Genomic DNA, 27,035 nt, shown 5'->3' with positions numbered 1-27,035 from the left:
TCTTTCTGGCATTTGACAGGTCATACTCACTGTATGCTTCCAGGGCCTTTTCTCTGTGTGTGGAGGTCTCTGGTGTCCCTTAGTCTTCTTATATTGACACCAGTCCTATTGGATTAGGGCCCCATCCTTATCACCTCATTGAACCATGATCACCTACTTAAAGGCACTACCTCCAAATGCAGACACATTGAGAATTAGAGCTGCAACATAGGAATTTGAAAGGGGACACAATTCAGTCCATAACGCCAAGGAATGGGGACAGTGCTATGATCCTTTACCTGTCAAATCCTATGAGATTTGCCTGGTGATGTGTCCAAGAGTTAGCAAAAAGTCTTAGCAAGGCTGCTGTTATTGCTAGTTTTATGTTTAGAAAAGCATCCCTGAGCTGAAAAGCACGGCCATACAGAAAAGAGTGTAGGTCACATAGGTAACAAATGGCAATAGGAAGATTGTAGCCAATAAATGGTGCTCATAAATGGATTGTGATTCCCGGGAAAATTGTCATCACGCTATTTCTAGAAAAGTGTATTTGAGGAAGGGAATAATGCTCTTAGATGATCTCTTTCAGATCTGGCACTGATTAATGCTGGGAGAAACCTATGGACCTTTTTGTCTGGAAAACAAAAATTAGATTCTTGGGGATTTAGGAACAATGCCTAAAATCTCCGGAAGGAGCAAGAGCAGCCCTGCCTGGTGAATCTTGTCCATACCTCTACTTTGATCTTGAGGATAAGCCTGGAAAGGCTCACTTTGAGCCAAGGAAAAGGCACAGAGGATGTCCAACCCAACGATCCTGTGATCAAGAGTGTCAAACCCTAAAGGCTGAGTGAACCCAGAGTCCTGAGTTGAATTAATCTCTTGGCCTTTATCAGAATTGTTTACCAAAGTTCAGAGAGCAGGAAAAGAGATTGTACAGGTCAAAGTCGGCACCTGAGGGCCCAGGAAGACAGAAATCCCTGACTAATTGGATGTAGAGTCTGGTTAAAGACCAGTCGTCAAGGAAAATTGTAACATTTTTTGGCCTGAGTGTATGGAAGTGTGTAATTGGCATCAAGTAGGGTGGGAAAGTTGCAGGTGCAGCAGGCTGCAGGGAGGAAATTGAGAGTCCGGTTGAGGGCCGGGAGCCTTGCTTGAAAGCTTTCTCTCTCCAGACATCTCCATTCCTGCATCTGCCTGAATCCTTTTGGAGGTTGGAGATGCCTTGATCTCTGTGTTTGGCCCCTTGTCGCCCTGGATGCCTCCCCTCCCACCTCCTCCAGGCAACTTGGTCCACCCCATGATGGGCCCTCCACACGTGGAGGCCTCGCAAAGGTGTGTCTCTAGGGCAGTTTTGAGGTGCTGTGGGGATGTGGCAACTCGCTCTGGGAGTGGGACTGGTGGACTTGGTGGGCCTCTTGGCATGTCACTGTCCTGCAGAGCACAGGGTCTTTCGTGTGGGACTCCCTTTTGGAGAAAGCAAGGAAAGAATGGCCTGTGTGGAGGGAAGAGGGGTTGGCACCAGGGAGCCCAGACAAGCAGGATAGTGCCAACTTCTGATGCAACGGACTCAGTTTTTAGGGTTAATTTTGAATTTTATAGATAAAAACTTCATGAAAATATGATTTCTTTCTCGTTATGTAAAGATCTACATAGTATCCTTGATTTTGCCTCTTGGCCCACAAGCCTGCTTTTGTTCACTATCTGGCCCTTACAATCACATTTGCTGAACTCTGCACTAAACAATGCCCAACACTTCCGAGAAAGGACACCCAGGAATCTCTTTTACTCACTTCTGTGTCTTGGACCACTGACCTGACAGCTAGTAAATTCTCTTTCTTGGCTTGAGATGATTAGTATTTGGATTGCTGTCATCTGCAATGAAACATTAATACATACTAGGTAAAATAAATATGTACTTAAAGTGTTTGATTATTAGACATAAAGGGCAATATTGAGATAGAAAATCGTACTGAATCTGAGCTGGGAAGATCTTGTGATCTGGTGTGATCATCTACCTCTTCTGGGAATACATCAGCATTCTTGATAAAACGCTGACAGAGTACAATAAGTTTAAGAGTTCCATCTGGAAACCCTGCTCAGTTGATTATTAATTTTGGGTGGAACCAAATAACCTTGAAGCATTTTCACAAGAAACGTAATTGTCTTTACCCAGACATTCTTCTGCTGTATTCAGGTTCATAATGATTTGCAATGAATCTTTTCATCATCTCTATCTATCAAAACAGAAATATTTGAATTGGCTTAGGTATAAATTTCTTCTCTTGAGATAGGCTTGAAATAAACCTTTGACACATGCCCGTAACCAAATTGTAGGTGAGACTTTTTAAGGAAAAATATTTGACTATATGAAAATGGAGAATGAATCTATGCACATTTAAAACTGGATACCCATTTACAGGGAAAGTACATGTAGCATATAAAAGAAAAACTAATTCGCATCTAGAATACATTTTTCAAACTCCAACAAATCAATAAAACCCAAAGGCTTATATCCACTCAAACTGAAATTTAGGAGTTAGAGATGCTGGGTGATTTGATCTGTTGTTTGAAGTATTTCATCTTCTGACATATGCCAGAGGCTGCAGGTGCCAGAAGAGCCCCACATTGCTTTACTGCTCCTGTAGTGATGTTATTCCTTAAAGGCAAGCACATTAAGGCTAATTTTCAGTCAGGGAAAGCAGTGGTATCATAGATTCCATTGCACAATGTGCACAGACAGATGATGCCTCAAAAACTCCATTAAAAGAAATTTTCCAACATCTCTTGAAGGGTAGGAAACACATTCCACTTTCTGCTGTCTGCACAAGTGTACTGATTTCAGCAAGTTCCAAGGACACAAGAGGGTAGAGAGAAAAAACACTGAAATCTTGTCCAGAACTAAATATGACACTTTTAGCAGGGTATTGGGATTGGTTAACATTTCTGGAAACAACCCTTGGAAAATTATGGAGTGAGGGTGAAAATGAGCTCCTCCGTTACAATCCCTCCTTCGGTTTCTCTTCAGAGTTTGGGGTGTTTCTCTGTGTGCATGTTCTATAATTTGGTTTCTTGTAATAATTTCCATAGGACAGCAAATCAATATTTCTCATGGAAAAAAACATGGTTTCTTGTTACGAGGGTATAATAAACCACTCCCAATGGAAACCGATTTTCTCACCTGCTGAGAAAAAAAAGGAGAGGAAATTATCCACTAATCATGATGAGAAAATATCCTGCACCTTAAACACATACGGTCTCTCATTGAAAGGCTGATGGTGTGCCCAACCAAAGGAGGAGAAAGGAGTCAGAGTAAAATACATCACATAGGACTATCAGAACTTCAGGGATGAAGAAAAGATCCTAACAGCCTCTAAGAAAGAAAAAACAAGACTCCACAGAAAAGTTTAGGTCTCAGAATGTCATCAAAATACTTGATAACGTTAATGCTAGGAAACAAAATCTAGGAATATGACTATTCAGTTACAGTTTTACCCACAGCAGAACTGCAGACATGTGTCAGGGTGTATGACAGATGTTTACTTAAAGTAAAATGAGAGTGGGAACAAAAAGGAAGATGTGACATCTAGTGTTTAGTATTCTCAAGCCTGCTGTGTTCAGGAAATGAATCTGAGATGAACCATAGGTCTAAAAGTGGAAATTAACTATCTATGGCTCCCAGAATTAAATGCAGGATATATATTTATGATCCTGAGGCAGGAGAGATTTCTCAGAGACGAAGGCCTTAACAATAAAAGAAAAAACTGTATAGGTCAATTGGATTTCACAAAAATAATAAAAACTTACACTCATAAAAAATCATGATAAGAAAGTGAAAAGGCGGGGCCGGCTCCGTGGCCGAGTGGATAAGTTTGCACGTTCCGCTGCGGCGGCCCAAGGTTCGGATCCTGGGCGCGGACATAGGCACCACTCCTCAGGCCACCTTGAGGCGGCGTCCACATCCCACAACTAAGAAGGACCTGCAACTAAGATATACAACTGTGTACGGGGGGGGGGGGGGGTTGGGGAGATAAAGCAGGAAAAAAAAAAAAGCTTGGCAACAATTGTTAACCCAGGTGCCAAGTCTTTGAAAAAAAAAAAAAAAGAAGAAGAAAGTGAAAAGGCAAGCCAGACTGGAAGAAATTATTTGTATTACATTTGTCTAACAAATGACTCAAGTTCTGAATATAAAATATTTTCAGACACCAATAATAAAAAATCAAGCCACCAATAAAAGGAATCAGGCCTCTTTGGAGGAGTGGCTGAGATCTAATTTGGGGCAGGAAATACACAAGGTCAGCCCGGAGCATCTTGCAGTGCCAGAAAGCAGACAGAAGAAAACCAAACTCAACCAACAAAAAAACCTCTCCACTACAAAGGGAGTATGTCTAAGGGACACAGAAGGCAACTGAAAGAGCCCATAGTGCCCGAAACTGGAACAATTTGAGCAAGAAAATAAATAAAATAGTATAGATGACGAATGAAATATGCCAATTGTCCATCAACTGTAGTGTATTCACATATTGGTGTAACACTCATCAGTAATACCAAAATGAGGTATTGACACATACAACAAAATGGATGCATCTCAAAAGTGTTATGTTGCAGAAAAAGAAAAAATGAAGCCAGGCAAAAAAGCATATTCATTTACGGGAAGTTCAAGGACAGGCAAATCAGACAGAAATCAGAATATCAATTGCCTAAGTGAGGGTGGTGTGAAGATTGCCGAGAAAGGAGGTCTAATTTTTGGACTGACGTAAATCTTCTACAAATTGACCTAGATAATGGTAACTTTCATGAAAATTCATCAGGTTGTGCACTTAAGATTTGTGCACTTTACCTGAAGTATACTTCCATCACTTACTTGGAGTCAAAAACTTGCAGGAGGGTGATGTTATCAAGTTTCTATTTTACTACATTCTATTTAAAGGATTCAGTTGGAGTGCGAACTGTGTGTGAAGATTGTCTCTGAGCTAACACCTGTGCCAATCTTCCTCTACTTTATGTGGGACGCTGCCACAGCGTGGCTTGATGAGCGGTGCTAGGTCCGCTATATTTGTTATATTTTATTTAAAGTATCCAGTTTGAGTGGGAACTGTCATTTAATCTCATTTGGTCTAAAAAGGCCCTACTGATATTTGAAATATATCAACCAGAAAAATGGGTGTGGAAAGATGCCAATACAAGGTGGCACCATTTGGCGTAGGTCCTGTCCATATTCAGACTTGGAGCAAGTTCAGCGTTTCTCATGAATACTCAAGGTGGGCGCACGGTGGGGTTTCCTTTCTGTTCTCAGTGCAGAGAGCCCCGGTGTCACAAGTAACTGCTCTCTCGCCTCAGGTAAACAGGTAGGGCTTTTTAAAGGTTAGGAATGCGGCTGTTTGTAGGGGGCCAGGGGGCCAGGGCCATGGCCTTGCTGGTCAGCATTTTGCCATTGGCCTGTGTCTGGGGTTGCTTCCAGCCCCAGCAGAGGAGATAAAGGATTTCGAAGATGAGCGTTCTTGGCTGTTTATCTCCATGGTGGATGGCAGACTCTGGCATCAGGAAGCTGAGGAGTTGGGGCCTGGGAAGCTTTAGTTTCTCGATATTCTCTGGACCTTAGGTTCCCTGTAATAGACTTCAAGGTCCTGTGACTAGTTACAACTTTAGTGGGGGCCCAGCGTGTGAAGCCCTCTGGACTTTAACAATTTGTAATTTCTACTTGGTTGTGTAAGACTCAGGGAGTCAGAGAGGTTAAAGAAACAAATATTTACATATGAGTGTAACTAAAGAAGCAGGGAATGGGTTGTGCTTTTGGTTTTAATCCCATATTTGCAGGGTTCAGTGTAGGGGAACCCATATCGGGGCTGGTATTAATTAAGTCTGTAATATCAGGAATTCAACAAGACCTAATAGAGTGCCCTGGTGAGTGCCAGCCCCTGTGTTCAGCAAGGGGGCCCACGGGTGACCATCACCATGACCTTTGCACTCAAGGAGCTCTGTGCTGGACCCAGGAATCTGAAGAAGGAAGCGGCAGCACCCCACTGGCCCGAAGCCCTCTGGGAAGGGTGGGCAAATGCTCCTTCTCTGACTGCTGTATGTCCTTCCCACTCATTCCAGCCCACACATCCACCCCGGGCCTGGGGAGTGCTGGCAATGAAGGGCAGTGGGTGAACAGGGAAGAGCCATCACAGGAGCCCACAGGGTGTTCAGATTTCCTTGGGGCCCACTCGGCTCAGTCCCGGGAGTGTCGTGGTCCTGGGTGACCCCAGGGGTGCCAGCTTTTGAGTCAAGTCATGGGCAAGGAGAGTTCAGGGGAGGCTATTCAGCTGCCCTTCTGCCTTCGCATGGTGGAAGGCACAGGTGTCAAATGAGACGAACAACGCGATTCATTATGGTAGTCTGTGTGGTTTTCTGAGCCTTGGAGCTTGAGGTTTCCCCTCTTCCCTTCTAGGTTCTTTGGCTGGTCTAATGATTAAATTGACACAAGACAGATTAACAGGGGGAAAAACAAATTTTGTACTTTCAGGAGACCCTTAAAAATATGAGACTCAAAGGCAGTTGGGCAACTGAGGCTTATATGTCATCCTGAGCTAAGGGACTGGGATGGGGCCAGGGGCTTCAAAGGAGAGGAGGCTCATTCACAAGACAGTAAGAAGAACAGATGTTTGGTAATCAGTTGTTTGCCCTGCCATACAGATAAGTCTTTCAGATAAAACAGTTCTCTCTGGTAATAGCTCTCTTTCTGGTACAGGCCCCTATTTAAATTCTTTTAGGCAGTTAAGGGAGAGGTAGGTTTCTCCTGAGTCTGCTGAGCAACAACTGCCTTCAGCTCAAAACAATCCACATGCCAGAGTGGCACATTTTAGAGTGGCACACTCTGCCCCTGTCGCCCAGAGAAGTCCCTAAAACATTTTCCATGTCTAATGCTGTGTTTTCAAGTTGTGCTTGCTTATAGGAGCTAAGGCAGAACACTGCCAGATGGCCAAACCGCAGAACCGGTCCAAACCAGAAAGGTCCAAGATAGTAATGGGGGGCCGGGAGCAAGAGGAAATGTGTGCAAAGGTGCTGTCTGCAAGTAGGGAAGATCTGCCCATGCCCCAAATGCCCCCGCCCTGAGTGATGATGCAGAGACCTCCCTCTCCCTTCATACCCCATAAGAACCCTGCTCAGCTTCCCTTTGAGGAAAAGGTGTTTTAGAGCATGAACTCTGCCTCCTCCATTCATTAATCAATAAATAAAGTTTCTGCTCTGCTATTCCGAACCTGGTCTAGTTCTATTGGCAGCAGGGACTCCAAGAAGTCACCAATCCCTTAGGGTTCGGTAACATTCCCTTTCAAGGGGCAGAGACAAGGGGAGAGGGAGTTCTCTGGTGTCTCTTACAAGGGCACGAATCCCATCATGAGTGCCCCACCTTCCAGACCTCATCTAATTCTGATCACCTCCCAAAGGCCCTATCTACAAATACTGTTACACTGGGGGAGGGGAGGGCCTCTGTATGAACGTTAGGGGGATACATTTGAGTCCATAGCAATGGGAAGTAGCCACCAGACCCAAGGAGACCTGCCATCTCAGGGAGGATCACTAGACAGGACCACGGTCTTTGGAGGAGGAATCTCCGAGTGACACCAACCTGAGGCCTGGCAGGGAGGTTGCTGGGGGCTTTAAAAATGCCCTGGCTTCTCTCCCTCCTCTCTGATCTCCTTGCACTGGCTGCACGCACCTGGATCCAGAGGACAAGGAAGACCAGGAAATGCTGGCTGTGGGGGTCAGCCTCAGGCACTCAGATCAGAGGAGAAAGGTAGAGAGGGAATCCGGAAGGGCAGAGAATATCCAGTACAAATGTAGTATGTGTAATACGACAGAGAGAACTTTCCAAAACGTGCAGCTGGTAACATAGGGAACACATGCAAGGAGAAGTGTTGAAAAGCAATTTTCAGGGAAAGGTAAAACCATGACTCGCATAGTTACAACGATGAACACATGTTAAAGGATGTATTTTACTCATACATAGAGGGTAGCAGACGGATGTTAAAAATCCGTCCAAAGGGAGAGTCAAAACAACACAAAGTAAAGTGCTTGGGAGTAAAGGACTACGGAGAGGAATTGCAAATGGAGACTGAACTCTTTCATTCTCTGGCTGGAGGAAGTAAATTATGATAACTGCCAGGAAGGACAAATTTACATATCCATCAGTAACCCACAATTTCCAAAGAATTACTAAAAAGCTCAAGGTCAATGTACAGAGCTAGAATCTGATAACCTGGAAGGATGTGCTGTAGCAGACGCTTACTTCTCCTTGGAAACAAATTTTTTTTTCTCCAGGAGACAACTTAACAATGACGACAACAACAACAACAAGACACCCTATAGTTTAACAGTCTCAGAGGTGATGAAACTATGAAACAAGAACTGGTTGCAAGAAAGAAAGGAACACTTAAGAGAAAAACATAACAGTTGGCTATTAAAGCCATAATAGTAGAAACAGGACAAAACAATTAGAGTTGGAGGATAACGTCAAGAGCGTTTCCCAGAAAGCAAAGCAAGAGCAAGGAAGTAAAAACAGGCATTCAGTTTGATGCCAAACCCCTTAATCTCAAGTTCGTGTGCACACTAAGCCAATCACTGAGACACCAGCGCTTGGAGATGGAGAAAGGTTTATTCGAATTGGCGGAGAAGGCGGGAGGATAGGTTCTCTCAAATCCACCTGAACGAGAGAAGAAAGCAGGGGGTTTTACAGAGCTAAGGGGCTTGGCAGGAGCAGTTTCTCAGGAGAAACCAAGGGGTCACGCGTGTTTCTTTCACTCCTGATAAGCCCTTGGGCAGTCTCACTTCTGGGCATCAACAGCAGCTGAGGGCCGGTTATCTGCTGAGTGGTGATCTCTGGTGATTGGTGATCGTAACTTCCTTGAAGGCATTCTCTTCCTTCTGTGAAACAAGCTCATAAATCCTTGTGAGCCTTGAGTCACCCCTCTGGTTAAACCAAGAAAACGGCAAATTGACAAGACTGACTTCCTTTCAGCTAGGTCTGTGTTGGGGACAAGGTCGAAAGGTCACATTGACTATTGACGGTGACCCTCGGGTCCCCGGGTTCAAGTTCAGGAAAGTGGATGAGCCCAGGAGGTGCAAACATGAATAATGTCAACTGAAATAAAGAATCGTGATAAAAGTTACTTGAAAGAGTTCGTTCAATAACCAAAGGTGAGGACTCGAGCCTGGGAAACAGCTCAACAGAGCGTCCTGCAGGAACTGCTCTGACAGGAGGTCTACAGATCTGAGCACAGTTTATGTGCCTTCTTACGAGGCCGTCCATAAGAGCAGAAAGGGGCTTACTCATGAACAGTCCTATACGCCAACAATCAAACGGCGAAACCCTCCCTCCGTGGCAGGGTACATCTGGTTTTTCTCTCGTTTATAAAGTAAGAATTTCTTGGTTACGTACCCTGGAATGCTGATGTCATCTATGTGGGGAGGGAGGCAAGTCCCAGGGTGGCCGAGGTACCCCCGAACCTAAAGACGTAGCGAGAGGGTATGAGAGCTGGGTACCCTTTCTCTCTTCTGGTTGCAGATCTTTTCTCGCTGGCGTCTTCCGTCACGAGGTGAAGGGTTGCAAGGTCATTCTGACACAGGCTTAAGATGACCTCCAAGGCCGCCTCGCTGTACAGCCTAGATTTTGCACTGACTCTAAGCCTATGCGGCTTGCTTGCCAGTTTTGCCTGTTAGACCGCGGGTCCTGATTAGTCGTTCACCATAACACGTGTCCCAGAAAGGGGATGGGGAAAAAAGCATCCAAAACGCTTTTGCACACCTAAAGATTGAAAGTAACCTGAATGAAATTTTCGATGGACGAAACTGAACTTTCAAGAACGGAACAGCTTTCGCTGGCAGTCGTGATGCTTAATGCGTTTCAATATGATTCAATATGATCCACAGATCAAGGCTGCCCAGGGAGAGAAGCCCAAGGTGTCCTGGCCTACATGCCGATCTATAGGACCCAATGGATTTTACGGTGTGGATTAGGGTTGCCCCAGGGAGAGAAGCCCAGGGCATCCTGGCCTACATGCCCATCTCTATGACCAGATTCATATCTAAAGTTATAGACCACACAGTAACCAGACCCCATCTGCACTGAAACCATTTAATGACTTTTTACGTCATCTTTTCTTTGTGTGGTAGAAATAAGTCAGGTACCCATGCCTTATAAGTTTAGCCCCAACTCTCAACACACTGCAGCAGCTCTTCACTGCCCATGGGTCCTGTCCCTATGCCATTCCCATACTATTCTCTGAATAAAAGAGCACTACTGCCAGACCTTGAGAGTCCAAGAAATCTTTCTTTCGACTCCTGGACTCACCGAGCCCGCATCAAATAGACACACACACACACACACACACACACACACACACACACACACACAGCGCTACATCACAAAGATAAGTGGATTTGAAAGGAACCGGTTTCCTCTGTAACGGGAAGCCATTACTTCCAGAAGGGCGCAGGGGTTGCACCGACCGCCAGACAGGCGCTGGGCAGGGCTAGAGTTAAGGAAAGTTCGCGCCGCCCCAACAGGTCGGAGTGGGAGGAAGGAGGGAGAGGCCGACGTGACTTCCCCCACCGGCCGCCGGTTCGCCGGCTGACCGGCTGGAGGTCGCGGGAGGAGGGAGGAGACGGTGGCGGCGGGGCGTGGGCTGGAGGGAAGGGCTGTTTGTCGTGACGTCACGGACAGGGCGGGACCCATGCAGATATGGCAGCGCAGGGGCTGCTGTGTCGTGATCTGCCGCTTAAACACAATATGCTCTCCCGTGGTGTGGGAGCGAGTCCAGGGCTGTTGCTTGAAACCGCGTGTGCGAGCGGTGTGGAAGGGCTAGGGAGGCTCGGGGAGCAAAGTGACCCTGTGTGTACAGTGCGAGGCGTCTGAGCGTGGGCCGGGGAGGGAGGTCGCGTTCTCATACTTACCTGGCAGGGGAGATACCATGATCACGAAGGTGGTTTTCCCAGGGCGAGGCTTATCCACTGCACTCCGGATGTGCTGACCCCTGCGATTTCCCCCAAATGTGGGAAACTCGACTGCATAATTTGTGGTAGCGGGGGACTGCGTTCGCGCTTTCCCCTGGTTTTCGTCGCTGTCTGAAAAGCAGAAGGACGGAGGCTTCGGAGTTAAGTATCTGCGGTTTTCCGCTTTTTTTTCTCAGCAGCCTGCAGCGTTCTCCAGCGTCGTCGCGCTTCGGAACAGGGCGTCTGCGTTTTGCTTAGCTGGGCGTAGGTGCTTGTTCTCTTGGTGTCCCAGCGCGGCCCGCTTCTCGGCGTCAGCGAGTCTCTGCTGCGTTGGCGCACAGGGACGGATAAGGTCTTGCTCCGCGCCCTACTCGACGCGGAGCTCAGGAGAACGGCGCTGGGGCATCCTCCTGTGGGCGGCGAGGGCGTGTGCTCGCCCTTGTCATGGTCTGAGGTAGGAGCTGCCTACAACTGTTCCAGGTGTTGTCCCCGTTGAGTTGAAGGCATGACACGCTTGTTTTGTGTGGGGAAACGGCGCCGTCCTGCTGCCTGGGACATCTTGCACGTATAGGCCACGCAAGTCAGAACCGCAGTCGGACCTGAGTCTTGCCAGGATAGCCTGCCTGTCATCCTCCCAGGAATGGACGATAGGAAGTCTTGGGAGGAGCCGCGACCAGTTTCCCATGTGCCCAGCTACTGAGAGGCCGCAACTGCGCAGCCTTCCTACCCATCTCCTGCCCTTTCAATATCGACTCTTTCCTCAGACTTCGTTTCTTGAGTGTCAGCTGCCGTGCTTGATGTCTTGCTTCTGCACCTTACACCGTTGCTGGCCACTTCCCAAGACGCCGTCCCCACCCAGTCCTCCCCACCCCAAAGCAGCCTCTTCCTATGTCGGCCTCCAGCTTCCTCTCCCCACCCCCCCCCACCTCTTCTCTCAGCCCTCTCTTCTTACCTCCACAGGCACACAGCAGGAGCGAGCTCTCAGCCTCCAGTTTGCACCTGCCATGCTTCAGTAGCCTGGAGAATTAGGAATCCTCCTTGATATCCCTTCTCCTTAAGTGGGAGTAGGAATCGTAAACAACACAACCTCCCCACTCCCACCCCCATGCCCACCCCACCGTCAGAAGTAACTTTAGTTTTTCCCCTGTCCCAAAGTGCCGGGATATTGTGAAACCGAGAACGAAGAAGTTGAAAAGACTCTTCCCTGGCCTAGAAGAAGAGAGAGAAAAACAAAACTTCGAGATAAGCTTTTGCTAACTGCAGCTGTGCATACTCAGCATAATCAACTGTGGTTCGAAAACAACCAGGTCTTTCTGTCCCTCCTTGGTCTGGCAGGGAGCTGTCTTTCCCCGGAAAGTCAAGGTCCAGACATCAAGATTCTGCCTCACAAGCCCAAGCAGGCTGAAGATGAAAACTAACCAGAAAAGTCCAGACAGTTAGGGGAAGACAAATTCAGTCTTCAAGGCCAAACCCAGGCTGGTGGCCACCCACGCCCCCTCCCTACCTAAAACCCCTACCTTTTTCCCTTCGAGGAGACGGATCTAAGTTTTCACTCTCATCTCCACGTCTGGCCGCCTTTGGATAATAAACCTCTTCTCTTGCCACAAGCCTGGCGTTCCAGCGACTGGCCCTCGTGTGCGGTGGCGAAACGATCCTGTGTCGGTGTTCGCTAACAACTGAACTACAATCCGGAAGAAAACCCCAGATCCGGTGTTGGGAGTCGTGGGCATTTGGCCGACCCCTTTCCCAGGACGTGTCTGTTCTCGTACCTCCCTCATCCTCGCTTCTGATCCCCAACGTCCTGGCGGACAGAAACTCCCCGGCCAAAGAGTAAAGGCGGGGACCGAGGCGGGGTGGACGATCGCGCCCCCTCGTGGCCGGCGCCCGCTCGGCCGCAGAAGCTACCGAGACCCGCGCCGGGCTGGCGACGGGGTGCGGGCGGGAACAAGGGCGCGTCCAAAGAAAACCGACTGAAAAGCACAGGATGCCGAGGGAGCGTTCAGGACGTTGAAAGCAGAGGTCGCACGTCCTACGGACGGATCCGGTTCGATGGACAAGAGCCGTGAACCTCTCTTCTCCCCGGCAGCGGGAGGTCTCCTTGCTCAAAAGGGGAATATCCGAACCAAGACCGAAGCCAACTCTCAGTGCCTTACTGACGGGAAAGCTTGGGTTTTTAGAGTGCCTAACGGACTTCCCCAGCCTTGAGGCCGTCAGCCCTGCTGTGCCCCGGAGCCCTGGTCGAGGAGCTTCTGAGCGAAAGGCGCCCGGAGGAGGACGCCGTCCGCAGCGCGGGAGGCCCGCGGTCGCCCCGCCCCGCGCGTGCCCACGGGGCGGGAGAGCTGGGGCGCGCCTCCGCCCGCTGCCGGCCTCGGGCGTCTTCTCCGCGGAGCCAGGGGGCGGCAGGACGCACGGGGAGCCCGCGGGCCCGCGCCTCGGAGCTGCCCGCGCTCGGCTCACCCGCGGCCCCGGAGGAGCCCGGGCCGGGGCGGCCGGCGCTCGGGGACCCCTGGTCTCCACCGACGCCGGGCTCCGCGGCCCGGAGTCCTGGTTCCGGCGCAGCTGGGGGCGGAGGGAGGAGACCCCCGGGGGTCGGGCTCCGAAGTCGAGTATGACAGCGGCCTTGAGCGTCCCGCGGGGACTTAGGAGCTGGACGTTCTGACCGCAGCCTGAGTGCGTCAGACTTAGAATAAATGAACACTCTGAATGAAACGGGTCGTTTAAAGAAAAGACGGCGCCTCCAGGCCGGGTCTCGAAGCGTCGACCCCGAAACCCAGACACCCTGGCCGAGGGCCGCGCCGGCCGCCGCCTCCCTCCCCGCGTCTCCCGCGGACCCTCTCTCTCCCACCAGGAGCCCGCGGGTCCGAAGACAAGACGGACCGCGCGGGGGCCCCTCGTGGTGCGGGACGGAGCGGACGCCGCCTCTGCCTTTGGCCCCGAGGCCCGAGAGTGACCCTGCCGAGGGGCTGGCCCTGGCTCGGTCGCCGGGACCCTGGGCGGCGGCGCCGGTGCCTCCGAGGCGCCGCGACTGGCGGAGCTGCGCGGGGCCAGAGGGGGCACCGCAGGCTGGGAGGGACCCCGCCACGCCGGCCCTGTCCGTGTGGACGCGCCCGCACAGAACCCGGTGTCCGGGACCCCGACTCCCGCGGAGGAGGCGGGAGAGAGCGGGGGACGCGGCGGCAGGAGCGGGAGGGGGGAGGGACCGGGAGCAGCCGTTTGAAGAGTAAAAAGTGGCCGTCATCCTGAAGGGAAGGGCAAGGTCCCACCGAGATTTGAACTCGGATCGCTGGATTCAGAGTCCAGAGTGCTCACCATTACACCATGGAACCCCCGCGGGAGCCGCGCCTTCCGCGCTCGCCAGAGCGGGCGGGTGAGTCCTCCCCGGGCGCCCGCGGCTCCCGCGCACACTCCCAAGGCTTCCCTTCCCGGGACAGTGGAGCTGCGTGCGTGGCCGACCGCCTCGCTTTCTCTCTGCGCCCCCCTCCTTTGATTGACTTCTCCTCACTTCACTCGCACCTCGGAAAAGGAGGTGAGATCCACTCTTGGGCTTTGGGCCCGGGAAGAGGAGCCCTTGACGCCTCCCTCCTAAGCCGCCTATTCCGCCTCAGTTTACCAGAGTCTCCTGTCCTGAGGTGACATTTCTGCAAACAGTAGCCTTGCTTTCCTCTTCGTTGCCTTCTCACTTTTCCCATGGCCCAGAGAGGGCAGACGGTTGTCAGGGCGGGACTTGGGACTTCCTGGGTCCCTTGGCCGCGCAGCACCCAGCACGTCCCAAAGCCGCCACCGCCTCCTCCACGTCATATATACGACGGTGTGTCCGCAGTGGAGCGGGGTGGGGAGGCGGGGGAGCTTTCCTTTTCTTCTTCATGCACCTCTGGGGGTTTTGTTGTGGTCGTTGTAATTCTTTCTTACAACAAACGCATAGTTGTTACATTCACGATACAAAGTTATCAACCGTGTTTAACGTTTATATCAAACACTCCGACCAACCAGACCATACTCGCCTGCGGTGTCTCAAAATCAACCGCCCACCGTGGAGGCCACGAGGCAGGGCCCTGACAATTATACAGCCACAGACTCTCTTCTGAGAGCTTGGCCAAGTCAATTCCATTCCACCTTCTCAATATATCACGACCCGGAAACTGCACGGATTTAAAACATGTACACTAACAGGGCACCCAAGAGCACTCCTCACTGGGTCATAGGGGATGTGGACCCAAGTTGTCTTAACAGTACATACAGTATTTATGTACACAAAATACCACCACACTACATATTTACATGTGTAAGAAATGTAAATTCATATTATATCTCAAAATCATAATCTGTGTATTCCATTTTCCCCTTTATTTCTTCATTGTGTCCCAAAGCCGTCTCTTCCCTGATCCAATACACGGAACAGAAAAATTAGCATTAACAGGAAAAGAAAGAAAAGAAGCTGCTGACCCAGTGTTGCTGGAAGGTGTATTTTGTCCCAAGCGACTGGGTGAGAGTTGAATCAAGGAGAAAGGAGGCAAAGGAGCTACTCTTCTTATGGAGAGGAAGTTGTTCTTCTCCTCAAAGTGTGAGGGGATGCCAAAATGTCCTCCTGGAAAACCAAGAAGTTGAGCAGCAACAAAAAACACAGAGCACTCCTCCAGGAGAACTTGAAGGTCAGTCAAGGTTTATGACTGCAAGGAACAGAAATGGACTCTGGCCGACGGTAAGCAGAAAAAGAATCTGTTTTCTGTTTGAAAGGATGTTCAGAGATCACACAGAATGAAGGGCCAGGAAACCCAGAGAACCGAGAACCGGGCTCAGACAAGGGGCAGGGAGAGAATCAAATGAGGGTAGAACCATGACGGGTGGAGAGACTGTCCTTGAGGGGCGAAAGCATCTCTCCTAAGTTTACATCAAGTCCTCCAGCTTCACTTTTTAAGGCTTCAGGAAAAGGGCAGGTTTAGTTTTCAATGATTGCAAATGGAAATGATGGAAAAAAATGGAAAACATTATTTTGGAGATTTGTTATTTCAGATATTTCAGGAGACTAGACGAATTCAGGATCCAGTCCAGATTACAGCTATAAAACAACAATTTCAAAGATGATTAATGGAGCCAGAATCTAATATTCATGAATGTGTATTTTAGTCTGTATTGAAACATAATTTTTCTCTCTAAAATTACCCTCCATTTTACCAAGCTCAGCCAAATGAAGAATAACTGGGTTGTAAAATAAGTTTAGTTTTAATAAATTTGGCCCAATTATATACATAAGTACAGCAAGAATAGCAATTGATCCTATCGGCTCTTTTAAATCTGTTTGGCTGGAACTTCTTATAAGGAATCTCAGATTGAAGTTTAAAGGCTTCTCAAGGCTAAGAAAGCCAGACCAAGCACTTGTCATCAGATTCCGTGTGCAGTACTTACAGGTTTGGGTGAATTCCCCTCTTCACATGGTCCCCAAAATATTGAGGTTCCTTGTACCTGCCAGAGGGAGTGACATTCTTTACTTGACCTTCCCAGGTTTCTGGGAACCCATAAGCAAGGGACCAGGCCAATATTTCCAAGTGTCTTTATGCCAGGAAGTCAATCTTTGTTTCTCAAAAGCTGTTTGGTCATATCTGAGCCCCTATGTTTTCTCAAATATGACGTTCCAGTCAAAGCCTTGGAATTATAACCAGTGTTTCCAATTGTGTCCTGTTATAAGAAGGACAGGTTCTTATTGAACTTATGCAAATAATTATAAAGCCACGAAAAGAAGAATACTTAGTCATCAGGAGTTTTTAAATTCTGGAGGGATCAGATAGGGAGAAAAAGACAAACATTTCAGTTTTGCTTACAAATGTATAATCTCATCAAATTGCTATAAGTTTTACTTAGCATAAGAGAAAAGAAGAAAAGATTTCCTTAAAGCTGAGAAAACAAAATGCAAATCATTTTTAAAAATTAGCACGATTTTAAACACAAAGTCATAAAGTTATAATTATCCCTATCAGTTTACTTAGTTTTATGTAACCAATGCTTGATTTTCTGGCGGCAGTTTCATAAGGCCATCAGTTTTCCCATTAGAGTTCTGCAATGTTTTACCCAGTTTAGTTTTATTATCTGAAACTTTATCAGAAACCTGTGTTCTAGAGTAAGCCCCAGAATCCTTTCCGTGAATTTCTTTAAAGATGAAACGTATTTGTAAAAACATCAGAGTAAAATAACAACTGTCTGTAAATAATAAAAGACTTAAAAATGGCAATTGACAAAGAAACTTGGCTATTTTTGGTGACACATGACATTCCGAGACAACAACCAGAATTATGGCTGACAGTCAGGACAGGTCAGAATTTTAGTAACTTTATACAATTTTTAAAACATTTGCATCAATGACATTTACCCATGTAATATCATAGGTCCCTATGAAACGATGTTTACTTATCCCTTTAACCACAGTGACAGTTAAAGAATTTTAGGTGAATGCAGAGAATGAAATATTTGTAAGAACAACCCTAGTGTCTGTGATTAAGGACCCGACAAAAGCAACATAGGAAATTTATTTTGATGAAACATAAAATCTTTATCCTTTTGCATCTATTTAGTTTACCCGTTCTCAACAGTTATATTTACATCGTCTACAAAAACCTCATGAGACATTAAACAAAGTCAGCTGTTACTCTAAGTTATTACTCTTGTTGACAAATTTTGTAACAGAGAGAACATGAGCTCATTTGATGAGTAAACCCAGGCTGTATGTCTGCATTACATCCACGGCTGATAACTCTGAGAACATGTCTATTTTAAATCAAACCAGCAAACTTAAACAGGCTTTTATTTACCAAAGTTCACTTTATATCCTGTTAAATAGCTTTGTCTTTTAGAAGGTTCTGTATGTTAATTAAAGACCGTGTTCCGTTATAAGAGATTTTGAATCCTCTCTTTGAAGGGTGACCCCTCAGGTGGACTCATCTGAAGCAGAGGTTCCCCAGAGTGGCCATTATAATTCCAAATTATCTCAAAAGTTTACCTATTTTCAGTTGTTTAGTTTCAGATCGGCATTTTGGGGGAGTTGAAGTGGCAAATCTCAGTGAGAGAAGAGAAAGAAGCAGCAGGCTTGGCTTCTGCCCTGGCATGTTTAATCATTTAATTATTTTTCTCTTAAAGAGGCAGTAAAATATTTCTTATTTTCTCCAGAAGCATCAAAAGATTAAAATAGGCTTCCTGTTGTAGCTGGCTTGTTCCGATTGCATGTATCTGTTTGAGTAAACTGAAAGTGCCTCATTTTGGCCATTGTAAAGTGAGATCTCCTCTACATGTTCGATTCGCAGAGCCTGAAGGGTGGGTTTATGAGCTCTTGCAATATCAGGCAAGGGACACGTTCCCCAGCGACACATAATGTTTATTCCCACAACAGAATCTATAATACAATCCAGCAAAACAGATGTAATTGTTTTACAGAAGGTCTATTTACATATACCAACGTTGACAAACCTTTATCTTAAATTTTTCAACTCTTGTACCCCTAATTATAACTTATATTAGAATTTCATTCACAAGTTTTGGTATGACAATATTATGTAGGGAATGCATTCTCAGCTAGGCATAATATTTATTCCCTAAAAACATCCAGGCAAAGTTGACATAACCTCCTCATATCATATTAGGGTAAACACTTTAATCTTTATACTTGTACCAACCTGAGCAGCCTAATTGTTGCCCCAAACAAGTGTTGATAGGTTTCTCGCTGTGATTTCTGCCTACTGACTTTTAAAAATTTTTTCAAACTGGAATAAATAGAACAGGTTTGTCTGATATTCTTTAAGGTTGGGGGCCAATAGGGGGTCCCTTTAGCCCATCCAACCTTAGGCAGTGTTTTAGTAAAAGCTTCCTTTTGACTGTATTTGTGTCTCTTCTATTCACCCTACTCTTTCTTTTTAATGACTAAAGATTGCCATCCTGTTGGAGTGAGTTCTGTCACTCTTCCCTTCTTCACTTCTCTTTGTTAACTTGATGTTCCCATCTGCATCTGTGAGACCACAAGAAGAAGCTGAGACCCCAAGTTTGATTACGTTTTTAGAGATTAGTCGTTGTATTTTCCTTTTAATTTGGCCTTTCCATAGGTACCAATAAAACAGCGCTTTATGAAGAGAGCTCTCTAAAAGTTTTCTAACTTAAGGATCCATTGTTTGGCCATTTTCTCTCCAGAATTTAAAGAATATTGTGGTCAAGCAGTGTCACGAAAGAATATCACTCCTTTCAGACATTGGCTTATAACTATAATTAGACCATCTACTCAGAATTAACCCCAATGAGCTCTGCTTGGCGACAGACAGCATGTTTCCCATTCCAATACACAGAGACGGACAAACACTCAGATCCAGACACAGGAAAACCAGACACCAGTGAACCAGTTCCCAGATGGAGGGTAGAAAGTCCTACAACTGTTCCCACTCCAAATGCGCGCCCAGACGGCCCCTCCGTGAATGGAAAGGACCCGAGATGGCCCTTCCATGAATGGAGGGGACCCCAAAAGAAGGGAAGGAAGTTCATGGGCATCTCTGAGGCAACTTACTCTACTTCAGAGTCCATCGACTTCCCACAAGGAAGAAGAAGCAAACAAACCAATCTAGAACCTGTTTCCTTGCCATAAGAAAATGGGCCTAGGGTCAGTGGCTCCGAGGCAGATGGAAAGTACTGGGGGCAGTCCCTAGGGCAAATGACCTAGGTGGCTGCAGGACTGCTTCCCAGGAAATCCCAGTTGGCCTGGGGCCATGGACCCATGGGCAAGAGCCTTCTGGTTGGCTCATCAGATTTTACCACCTACAAACATAGGTTCTTTACCCGCCACACAAGAGGGGCCCAATAAAAACTGGAGCACCAGGCTTATGGCAAGGAAAGGGTTTTTATTTCGGGTGACATGAGCCAGGAGATGAGAGCGAGCCCTCACATTTGTCTCATTTCATCTCATCTCACCGAAAGAGGGGAGGAGAGGGGCTTTTAAAGTTTTGTGAGGATTGTGGCTGCTTGTAGATGGTGGGGGGACTCAGTAGCCTTGCTGGTCGGATCTTTCCCACCAGCCTGCATTCGGCCTGGGGACACTGTTTGCAGGGAGGAGGAGGAGATGATAGGGAACCCAGGTGGTTTGTCTCCATGGTGGATAGAGTATTCTGGAGCCAGGGAGTAAGCGGGGAAAGAGTGCTTTGGTTTTAGCCCCACATATGCTGGGTTTAAGGTAGGGGAACTGATATCAGGCTGGCATCAGCAGGTCACCATACATGTGCCAGAATTCTGCTACAATAGCTCCTTGGGGATATTCTCACAGAAATCTCCATTAAAAATCTTATAATCTATGGTTCGACTCTTTGCATGTTTAAATGGTCTCTTCTGTGCCACCTTAGGAAATGTGATGTCCTAATCCAAGATCAGGCTCAAGAGCTGGCCCAGTTATGGCAAACGATAGAGAAAGGCAGAGAAGTCTCTGTGCTCCTCAAGCAGCACCTCAGGAACCTCCTCACCCACGCTGACCCTACCAACTTCCAGGGTCAGGGCTTTCAAGAGCAACTGGCTGAGGGATGCAGGCCGGTGGAGCGCCTTGCCCGAAAGCTCAGCCCAGGTAAGGCGGTCATAGGCCCTGACTGCACTGAGCTGCTCCAAGAGATTCCACTCACAAGGATTTTTTTTTTAACCGGTGGTTCTGGTTTCCACGTCCCATTTGGGGCCATCACAGGACCAGCACTGTCGGGGTGGCAACAGAGAGGAGAAATGCACTGGGTACAGGCCACAGTGATCCAACTAGATGTTTCTTTCCTGATGGACGGTGAATCACATTAATTGATTTTTGAGTGTTGAACCCCTTTTTCATAGCTGGAATCAATCTCACTTGGTTGTGGTGTATAATTCTTTTTATACTTTCTTGGATTCAATTTGTCAAATCTTGATGATTTTTGCACCTATGTTCGTGAGACTTATTGGCCTGTAGTTTTCCTTTTCATAACATCTTTGTCTGGTTTTTGTATTAGGAGAATGCTGACTTCATAGAATGTGTTAGGATGTATTCCCTCGGTTTCTATTTTCTGCAAGAGATTGTAGACAACTGGCCTAATTTCTTCCTTAAATATTTGATAGCATTCACCCATGAATTTATCTGGGCCTGGTGCTTTCTGTTTTGGAAGATTCTTTGTTGTTTCAATTTCTGTAGTAGATATAAGCCTATTCAGATGATCTGTTTCTCCTTGTGGGAATTTTGGTAGATTGTGTGTTTCAAGTAATGGATCCATTTCAAACTTCAGGGCACAGATTCGTTCCTAACATTCCTTGATTATCCATTTGATGTCCATGGGATCAGTAGTGCCAGTCCCTCTTCCACTTCTCATATGAGTAATCTGTATCTTCTGTCTTTTTTCTCATTTCTTCTCAGCATAGTGCCTGCCCTAGAGAATGTTCCATGTGAGCTTGAGAAGAATCTGTGTTCTTCCCTTGTTTGATGAAGAATTGTAGAAGTGTCGATTCTATCGAGTTGATTGATGGTGCTGTTTATTTCAACTATATCCTTCCTGATTTTCTGCCTGCTGGATCTCTCTGTTTCTGACAGAGGGGTGTTGAAATCTCCAACTGTAATACTGGATTCATCTACTTCTCCTTGCAGGTCTCAGTTTTTGCCTCAGTCATTTTCGTACTCTTCTCCTAGGTATCATGGAATTACTCCAATTTTTAGCAGTGAGGGTCGTTCAAGGACCTCGTGTTGCTAAATTATTCCCTTTTGTTTCCCTCACCAGTAAGCATTGTTAATAGGTATAATTGCCTCTGTTTCCACCTTAAATAATGTTACTTACCACAATTAGTTCCTTTAGAATACCCGGTAGATTGATGGAATTTTTCTCTTTTGTGAATATACTTTCTCAAAAACAAATCAGAATACTTTCTCTTCCTCTGGAGAGAATATACAAGTATTTCAATTGATAAAATTTTAAATTCATGTGTTCAAGTGAATTAAATATACCAGACAATAGCTCTAAAAGTGGGTAAATTCTTGTAATTCTAGAAACCAGAGGGGCTTAATTGTTTCACTTACAATTTTTGGTAAATATTTTTAGCTATGATCTATGATTCCATGTATACCAACATATGATTCCAACATTCCTATGTTCCAACTTGTGTCAGCTTACCTTATAGTTTCAAGATATATAGTTAACTTTAAACATTTGATTAATATTAAATTCATTTAATTAATGATCAATCTTTGCCTGCAAATTCTCTCTCTCTCTCTCTCCTCTTTGCACTAAAGTCCTGATATATTGACTGACAACAAAAGTATCATTTTACTTGGGGAGTGCTGCTGTTTGCTGAGTTCCCATAGATTTCCATACTTTGTGGGTATGTGGCTGGCACTGTGGATGTTCTTATGGGTTCTCTTGACTCTCTGCAAAAGTCCAATAGAGCGGTTTGTTGTTTTCAGTGTTCTGACATTTCAAAATCGTATACCTTGGTGTTGTGCACTACACAGCTTCTCCAATTACCACCTTCATTTCCTATTTGACATGGATTTTTTGCATGGTACTTTCTTTTTATCACAGCAACCACCAAAATCCGGCTTTGCAAAGAAATGATATCATTGAAAAATATGTAGTGTAATCTACTGTTGGTGAATTTTACTGTATGTAACTCTCACCTCAGTAAACCTGCCCCCCAAAAATGTCAGTCCAACATTTGGACTGACCATTCCAAATGTTGACAGGCTGGGGAGCCCTGGAAACTCTCATTCATTTCTGGTAAGAGTATAAATAAGTTCAACAATGTTGGAAAAATTTTTGGAAGTATCAACTAAGGGTCATACATACACAGTTATGTGCTGTGGCCCAGAAATTCTACTTTTAGCTCTATACCTTAGTCCTGTGCCGTCCAATATGGTAGCTTGCCAGAGTCTAGCTCTAGTAGAGTCCAGGTTTCTTGAGGGATGGACGGTGTCAGCGAATGAGAGGCAGTGAGACTGGAAGTGACGTTTCCAAGTCTGATTTATTCGAAGCATTCAAGCACTTATATAGGGTCCAGGTCACGCGTTTATGATTTCATGGAATTGTCTCAGTACATAATTTTGGCAAACAAAATGGGTACATAAGCATATCTTGTTGTAATATTAGCACAGTATGTCCATGAGAAGCAAGCAAACTTTGTTAATTATAGATATTGACCTTTTCTATATGTCTACTAGGTGTCTAGATGTCTAAGACTGATTGCAAAATGGGGTGTAACATCTAGACTCAGTTCCCCACGGGTCGAATGGCCCTGAGCCTCTATCTTTATTCCTATAATAACGAAAGCAGGAGTATTGCAAAGTATAAGGGGACCAAGTATATACAGGCCCCCAGCTCCGTCTGATCGAAAACCACACAGGCACAGTGTTTGGGGTTTCTCTTTTACCATTAACTATTTTATAGGGTTCCCAATCCTCATCATAATCCCAGTTCCTCTGTGTCAATATATTATGACATTTTTCTGCAACTTTATCAGCATCATGAGTCGCCTTAGGAAGGGATAGTTTTTGTATGTCTCTGCTCCTGGGTGGGTGCCACCATTTACCTCCTGTCCTAACAGGCCTAGGATAATCTCTACCTCCTAGAAGGACCTGAGGAGGGAGGTTCTCTTTTGAGGCTGTTTACTGGAAGGCTTCCTCCTTGAGGGCTGTCCAAGCTCCCTTTTCCGCCTCTCCAGGAGGGGTCACAACGTTTTTTCCCTTCAGGCTGCTGTTCCCCTGAACCCTCCCTAGAAGGCCAGGTTACACCAGCTTCTTTCCCCTGCGTGGAGAGATTTTCCCCAAGATATCCCCATGTACAGAAAAAGAACAGCAGGAGCAATATTGCTAAGATTAGTAGCATGAGTAGGATCAGGAGCGGCCGACCGCCATCTTCTGAGGGTCCGCCGTGCGTTCCCTCATCTCTCTCCCGGACCGTTGCCCTTGGCTAGAGGCTTAGCAGACTGCTGGGAGGCTCCCGGCAGTAGCTGCATGTAGCCATTGAACAATTCAAATGTTGCTAGTGTCACATGTTGCAATGGTAATATTTTTGGCATATAGTAGGTCTCATGAAATATTAGTAAAATTGATTTCCCCTCTTTCAGTTTACTTTTTAAAATGTATCTACTAGAAATTTAAAATTCCGGTGACTGGTATATTTCCATTAGAATGGGCTGCCCTAGAGAAATGTGTATGTCCACCAAAAGACATATAAAAGAATGTTCATACCGATTCAAAATATCCTAAACTGGAAATAACCCATGTGCCCAACAACAGCAGAATAAATAAATATGTTGAGATATATTCATACAAGGAACACACACAGAAACAAAGAACTACATGAAAAGCACAGATAAATTTCAAAGATGTAACGTTGAATGAAAGAAGTCAGACTCATGCCCCTCTCCCACAAAAAAGCCAGTACATACTTTATGATTCCATTTATATCAAAATAAAAGGGAGGAAAAACTAACATTTATTGATAGAAGTCAGCAGGTGGTGAGAGTGGAGATGACTCTGTGAGCTCTTGCGTGGAAAGAGTCATGAGGAAGCTTTCTGGGGTCTGGAAATGTTCTGCACCTCAGTCTGGGCGCTACATCAGTAGTTATTCAGGTTGATCTACATTGGTAAAGGTTTTTGAACTGTACATTTTTCTTCCTTTATATTTATTATTCCTCAGTAAAGAAAGTTGAAAGCTCCTTGGTTATTGCTAAAGTGATGTTGATACTTATTCTTCTGGTTTGGCCTAGGCTGGGATGCAAAGTAAGTTCAAAATATTTACTGTGACATTTTTGCTGTCCTCAGGTTTTTGACTTTCCTTGTTTACCAAAGAAAAGAAAAATACAATTCCCCATTCCCAAGCTGTCCCTGGTGTTTTCTTTCTCCTCACTTTTTGTCTCTTTTCTAAATCCTGTTTTATTCTTTGTTTAATGACATCATTCTAATAACTGTTTCCCATTTTTATGAGTAAATGTGTGAGATAAGTCATTCAAAGTCTCTCATTTACTACTACCATTTAAATATAATTTTCGTATTGACATCTGTATACACATCATAGCTAGCTTTGAAATATGTTCAGGAAATATGAAATATTTCCATGAAAAATTTAGCACTTGCATCATTGGAAGACGGGTCCTTCCTAGTCTTTAAGTAAAGCCAGTTAGCCATTGGTGTACACATAACGAACCCGTTGTAATTCTCTCTGTGTCTAAACCTCTTTCCTCCTCCATTCTGGTCCTTGTGTCTCACCCTCTGCTTCTGGTGGATCTGGGAAACCTGTTGTGCTTTTGCTTTGTTCCAGGATGCTCCGTTGCTCTCAGGAGGCACTTGGGAATTAAGGATAATGGCATCCGGATCCAAGCCCCTGAGTTGCCAAGTCTTCCCTGGGCTCGGCCGTTCGGCTCCCATTGAGGGTCAAGATCTCTCCATCATCGTTCAAGTCCTACCTCAAAACTTTTTCCTCACTTGTTCTCTAAGGCCATTGTTTCTCTGACTTCCATGCTTATTACTGCTGTTTTCTCTGTGCAATAGAGAAATCTGCCTTGTGAAAATTCATTAAAATGCTGTTCTTGAGAATCAAACACAATATCCTGGGCATGGGACAAAAGTTCTACCACTGTCGCACAATTGCTGACGTGACAGTCTTACTCCTACATCACTTAAATCACACAAAGTTTGCATAGCTCTTTGTGGTCTCCCAACAACCAGAGCCTGGATTCACTCACTTGCCCTGTGTCTTCAAAAACAGAAACTCCTCAGTGTACAACATTTGGGCCAACACAGTGCTACAGCAATATCAGTCAAACTTGAGAGGGAAGGCATGAAGCTACTATTTGGGTAGAGCTCTGCGACCAGCCAAAACAGCCGAGACCCCATCTGTGAGAGAACATGACTGGCTGAGGCTCTCAATCCCTTGGTGGAGGTGTGGGGATTTATTGAGGAGGCAAAGGCAGCGGGAGAGACGGCCCCAGGGCTGAGCTGACATTCAACTGTATCTAAGCAGGTGGAGAAAGCCATTCAGAATTGTTATTAAGTGTGAGATCTTATTAAATTTGTTTATTGCTACAAGGAAATAAAGCAGATGATTTTATGGCATAATGGATATTCTCTAACCTGTGCTGTCCTATACTGTAGCCACTAGCTACATTGGCTATTCAAATTCAGATTAGTTAAAATTAAGTGAAAAACAAATAAATAAAAAACTCAGGTTCTCAGCACTAGCCACATTTCAAGCACTCAGTTGCCACCTGTGTCTAGTGGACACCATCTTAGGCAATGCAGATCTAGCTCATTCATCTAGCCAGATACACACGAGATATTTTGCTTCAAGTTCCTGACTTCTTGCTCAGCATGAGATTCATTTTAGTCTATTTATTTCATCCCCAGTGCCAGCAGCTCTTGGGTCTGTACTGATCTCTAGGTGGTCCCTGAGCTTTGATTGAGAGGAGGACTCTAGTGTGGGTAAAGAACCATTGCATGCCCTTGCTTTTTTGGGGCAGTGATAAACAGGGCATAACAAGGGTTTTCTGACATTGATTACTCCAGCCCCAGCATTGCTCTAGTCTACTCTAAAGGCTGCTAATGCCGACCCCTCAAGGGAATGCTTGTGGAAGCTTATGAGGTCTGCTTATTAACTCTGTTATTAACCATAACAACGCTGGGGCTTTTTTCCCCTTTGTCTAATTTTACAGTGGCATCCTACTAGTGGCAATTCATACTGGCATTTTTGTTGTGGTAAGGATATATAATTAATTTTAAAAATAAGTTTTCCACATAAAAGATATAAATCAATGCAAGGAAAATATTAGGTAATCAATGACACAGGCACATGGATATGGCTAAATGTGAAAGTGCTACGTTCATTAATTAACTTTGCAAAACATGATTTTGGCTCATTTTTATAGCACATTGCCCCCACCCCCCACCCCCTTGTCACTCCAGTAGTGATCCCTCTTGCTCTAAGTCAAGAAGGTAGGAGTGCTCAGCTGTCCTCTCTGCACTTTGAACACAAAGGCACTGTCACCTTCTCCCATGAGCCCCTCTCAGGAACTCCCTTGTTCAGACCATTAAGAAGAATGCAGGCCTTGGCATTGGCCTTAGAGATGACTTTATGGAT

At 45.9% G+C, this 27,035-nt stretch overlaps 2 long non-coding RNA genes and 2 other non-coding genes across 5 annotated transcripts; 1 reads left to right on the top strand and 3 right to left on the bottom strand.

Moving 5' to 3' along the window:
• Positions 1–8,595: 8,595 nt before the first annotated feature.
• LOC139081522 (uncharacterized) lies at positions 8,596–9,448 on the bottom strand. Its single transcript, XR_011536673.1, has 2 exons — positions 9,398–9,448; positions 8,596–8,928 (listed from the first exon to the last, which is right to left on the bottom strand). It is a non-coding gene; the product is annotated as an uncharacterized lncRNA (long non-coding RNA).
• A 16-nt stretch (positions 9,449–9,464) lies between these two features.
• LOC139081520 (uncharacterized) lies at positions 9,465–12,760 on the bottom strand. 2 transcript variants are annotated; one of them, XR_011536672.1, is made up of 4 exons: positions 12,468–12,760; positions 11,903–11,967; positions 10,912–11,082; positions 9,465–9,671 (listed from the first exon to the last, which is right to left on the bottom strand). It is a non-coding gene; the product is annotated as an uncharacterized lncRNA (long non-coding RNA). The 2 variants fall into 2 exon arrangements; XR_011536671.1 differs by lacking the exon at positions 10,912–11,082.
• LOC139081530 (U1 spliceosomal RNA) lies at positions 10,904–11,068 on the top strand. The gene has a single exon (XR_011536681.1). It is a non-coding gene; the product is annotated as a U1 spliceosomal RNA (small nuclear RNA).
• A 1,444-nt stretch (positions 12,761–14,204) lies between the features above and the next one.
• On the bottom strand, positions 14,205–14,276 carry TRNAQ-CUG (transfer RNA glutamine (anticodon CUG)). Its single transcript has one exon. It is a non-coding gene; the product is annotated as a tRNA-Gln (tRNA).
• Between the last annotated feature and the right edge of the window lie 12,759 nt (positions 14,277–27,035).

This window comes from Equus przewalskii, unplaced genomic scaffold (assembly GCF_037783145.1).
Source record: "Equus przewalskii isolate Varuska unplaced genomic scaffold, EquPr2 ChrUn-12, whole genome shotgun sequence".
Taxonomy (NCBI): Eukaryota; Metazoa; Chordata; class Mammalia; order Perissodactyla; family Equidae; genus Equus; species Equus przewalskii.
This window is presented reverse-complemented; position numbering and strand designations above follow the sequence as displayed.